The 4,106-nt window shown below is 45.5% G+C and overlaps 1 long non-coding RNA gene across 1 annotated transcript; it reads left to right on the top strand.

The window, feature by feature from the left end:
* Positions 1-477: 477 nt before the first annotated feature.
* On the top strand, positions 478-3,620 carry LOC132681900 (uncharacterized). The gene is made up of 3 exons (XR_009611308.3): positions 478-762; positions 1,746-2,034; positions 2,687-3,620. It is a non-coding gene; the product is annotated as an uncharacterized LOC132681900 (long non-coding RNA).
* Positions 3,621-4,106: the final 486 nt, after the last annotated feature.

Raw genomic sequence — 4,106 nt, 5'->3', positions numbered from 1 at the left:
AAAAAAAAAAAGAGCCTGAGTTCCTGTGTGCGGCCTGTTCTTACCCAGGGAGATGGTCTCCTACTCAGGAGACTCCAGCCTCACCTTTCCTGGGCAGTCTAAAAAGGTTCTTCCACTGGCCAGCCAGTTGCCTGACCTAACATGTGAGCACAACCCAGAGAGCCATTGCAAAGCAGGTTGGGGGAGGTGGGAGATTAATTGAAGACTTTTATTATTGTTATTTTTAGTTACAAAACTGCAGGGAAACAATTCCTGTGGGATAGTGCATCTCTTGCTAGAAGGCAGAAACCCTGGTGGGAGGAGGGTTGACCATTAATCATGAGGAAGCAGGGAAGGAAATTGAGACAGGAAATGTCAACACAGAAATGTCCTTACTCTGGGTCAACCTTAAGGCACGTGCATAGACCAGCATGCTAAAAGCTGCCCCCCACCCCCCACCCTGCAAACAAAGGCACCCGGAGAGGAAACAGCAAGCAACAGAATGTCAAACCAAAAATAAATCGGGCATGTTTCCTTTCTAAGGCAGAGGGGCCAGCTCCTCTTGTACTTGGCTCTCAAATTCTTGCTGAAATTCTGGGAATCCGTCTTGAAAGAAAATGCTTGCATGCAGATAAGAAATAAAGCAGATGCCAGAAGAGTGGAGGATAGGAGCACAGCTTCATGGAACTTTTGTGAGCCTCACTTTCTAGCCTGCAACATGGGCATAAAACCTCGGCCTCTTCCTCTGTCTGGAGCTGCTAAGAAGACCAATGGATAACACTGGTAACAGTGGGCTTGTCATGACCCTTAGAGGTTTTTTTGACTCCTTTCCGGAGAGAAAACCTTAATAGCCCCTCATGCCCTGGTCAGCTGAGGCAGGGCAAACCCAGCCCTCGCAGCTGCCCTCACACTCCCCTGATGGTGGGAAGTCACAAGTTTCCAGAAGGATTTGAGTGTTTGATTAAAACTTATAAAGAAAATTTACTTTTCATTTGTTTTTTTAATTATTATTTTTTAAGTGTATTTATTTGAGAGAGAGCGCACACACACACACACACACACACACAGGAAAGGTAGAGAGAGAGGGAGAGGGAGAGGGAGAGGGAGAGGGAGAGGGAGAGGGAGAGAGAGAGAGAGAGAGAGAGAGAGAGAGAGAGAGAATCCCAAGCAGGCTCCACACGGTCAGCGCAGAGCATGATGTGGGGCTTGATCCCATGGCTTGAAATCATGACCTGAGCTGAAACCAAGAGTCAGACGCTTTACTGGCTGAGCCACCTAGGCACCCCCTCTATTTGATTTTGTTAACAGTTGGCTTTTCTAGACAAGTACTTCTTTTTTTTTTGAAAGGAATCGATGTTGTTAATATTACCAATTAAGCCCTAAAGGATAAATTAATTAAATAAAGGCTTATGCTAGGATAGCTTTTATCCCTAAAATATCTTTTACTCCCAATATCATTTTATCTTCAGATACTGCATTATGTAGGGGAGGGATTAAGAGCACAAGCTTGGAGTCGAACAGATTTGAGTTCAACATCCACAGGACAAGCACTAATTATGTATTAGTTGGCAGTTTAACTCATCTATGCCTCAGCTTGCTCATCTGTGAAGTAGGAGAAATAATGGTCTTAGGGTTTGCTGTGAAGACAGATGCACAATAGGTAACTCCTCAATGTTTATAATGCAACTAAACCACAAAGTTTGAAGGTCTTATTCTTTAATAACGAATTAGTAGATTCATATTCATTCATTCAGCCTTTATTCCAGACCGACAGGCCCTGGGCACAATACGAAACAATTAATTTTCCAAAGTTAACAAAGCTGGATTTCTCAACCTAGCTGATGAGAGAAACATGCAAACAAATCATTGCCATCCCACGCAATCAATGCAGCCCCAGAAGAAAGTTCCAAATTCATCTGGTCTCCAAATAAGAGTGATCAACTCAGCTTGGTTGAACCTGAGAATTCACAGAAGTGGAAACTCATACTGGGTCTCAGAAGATGAAAAGGAATTTGCCAGAAAGAGGAAGGGGAGGACATTCCAGGAAGACAAGTAGTACACTCTGAATTAGTCGTAACGTAGTACAGTATCTTGGGGCAAGTTCCCAATTCAGCATGCGAAGCATAAAGTTCACAGGAGCAAGTTGCAGCAGATGGGGTTCAGAGACACTGAGGCCAGGTCACAGACAGCATAGTGTTCCATTCCAGAGGGTCTGGATACGATCTTGTGGGAGATGGGTAGGTTTTGAAAGATTTTAAGCAAGAGAGAAAATGATCAGATAGTATCTTTAAAAGCTGAATCCAGTAGCCTGGCTGGCTTGGTGAGACACCTGGGGCAGTTCTTGGTTAAGAGCCCATTCTGATAGTTCAGGCCAAATAAAGAGAGTCCACGCTAAGGTGAATTACCACACGGAGCCAGGGCACAAGGGAAGGAAAACATTAAGCAGGTGTCATTGGTGAGACACAGAGGCCCTTTGAAATTGTCTGAGGAGAGTGAGAGGTGGGGTGAAAGGAAGGGAAAGGAGTAAAAGAAGAAAAATTCTAACTGAATAGACCTTTTTATTTTTTATTTGAGAGAGAGGGAAAGAGCACATGCAGGAGTTGGGGAGGGGCAGAGAGAGAGAGAGAGAGAGAGAGAGAGAGAGAGAGAGAGAGAGACTTTTTTTTAATTTTTATTTTATTTATTTATTTATTTATTTATTTTTAAGAGAGAGACTCTTCAGGAGGCTCCATGCGGAGCCCGACTCTGGGCTCGATCTCACGGCCCTGGGATCATGAACTGAGCTGGGATCATGAACTGAGCTGAAATCAAGAGACGGACGCTCAAGCGACTGAGCCACCCAGGCGCCCCTAACTGCATGGACCTTTCTAAAACAAAGTTACTGGGGCTGGGAATGCGGAAGTAAACGCCACTGCCCCAGTGTTCAAGAAACATGCACAGGCCAGTGTAGAACACACAACTGAACCAACTATTATAGGGCGTTTTGAGTCCTTTACAGTACATGCAGCAGCATTTCGCATCTGCTATCACAACTTCCTTCACTCCGCAGCTGCTCTGTACGTTCTCCCCACCAGTCACTCCACGGCGAGCACCCAAGATTGCCAGCAAACACAGGAAGCGAGAAGAGGCCGGAACAGAGGCTCCTCGCAGCCGTCCGAGGAAACCAGCCCCACTGACACCTCCATGGATCTTTCTAGCCTCCAGAATTGTGAGATGCATTTCTGTGGTGTGAGCCACCCTGTTTGGATACTTTGTTACCGTGGCGCCAACGGACAAAGCATGCTGACAAGAAAGGAAAAGAAGGTGAAGACCTCAAAGGAAGTTTCACAACCGCTCACAGTAAAAAGAAAGTGTTGCCAATCCCACAAGCAAAAGAAAGGCGTTTGCAGTGTGCACACCCTGAGCAGCGGGCCGAGGACACCCCGGAGCGCCAGGGTGAGGCGCAACACTCCGCGATGCCAGTGGTGACAGTCTCTGTCCTCCACCCAATCAGAGGACACTATACGAACAGCACAATGCTCCTGCCAGCGCCTTCCATGATAGTTTCGGCGTGCAGTCAGCGGCATTATTGCAAATGTGTAGTAAATACATTTGTATTACTATACACATAGTAAATACGTGGGCGGTAAACTTGCTCCTCAAAAAAAGCAAAACATACACATATTTTTTATTGTAAATTTTAATAATAAATATGTCTCAATTTGCAAATAGTAATACTGTTTACGTACCTTTCTAACCAAGTTATTCCCACGGAACGCTTTTGTGGATTTTTAGCAAACCCTTGCCTCCATAGCCAACCTATAATTGCAGTGCAACATGACTGGCAAATGGAGCTGCTCCCCAATCCCTCCCTCTTTTCCCAATCCGTGTGCTGTCATTAAACCTGATACGAGATTTTTTGATTTTTAAACTACGTCTCACCCTTGTGTTAACAGTCGTTGAACTGAAATTCTCCCAGCGCCGGCTGTATATCAAGCCTAAGCTATGACATCTGCTGACTTCCAGGGTGTGCGGACTGTACAATGGCCAATTTCAAGCTACCAATGTACCATCCCTGAATGCGGAGTTGGGGCGAGGTGCACTGCGACACACCGTTATGTAGCATTTCCACCAGAGAGAGGCAGTCG

This window comes from Panthera onca, chromosome A1 (assembly GCF_046562875.1).
Source record: "Panthera onca isolate mPanOnc1 chromosome A1, mPanOnc1 haplotype 2, whole genome shotgun sequence".
NCBI classification, from domain to species: domain Eukaryota; kingdom Metazoa; phylum Chordata; class Mammalia; order Carnivora; family Felidae; genus Panthera; species Panthera onca.
Note: the sequence above shows the minus strand (reverse complement) of the source record. Positions and strands in the feature narration are given on the sequence as shown.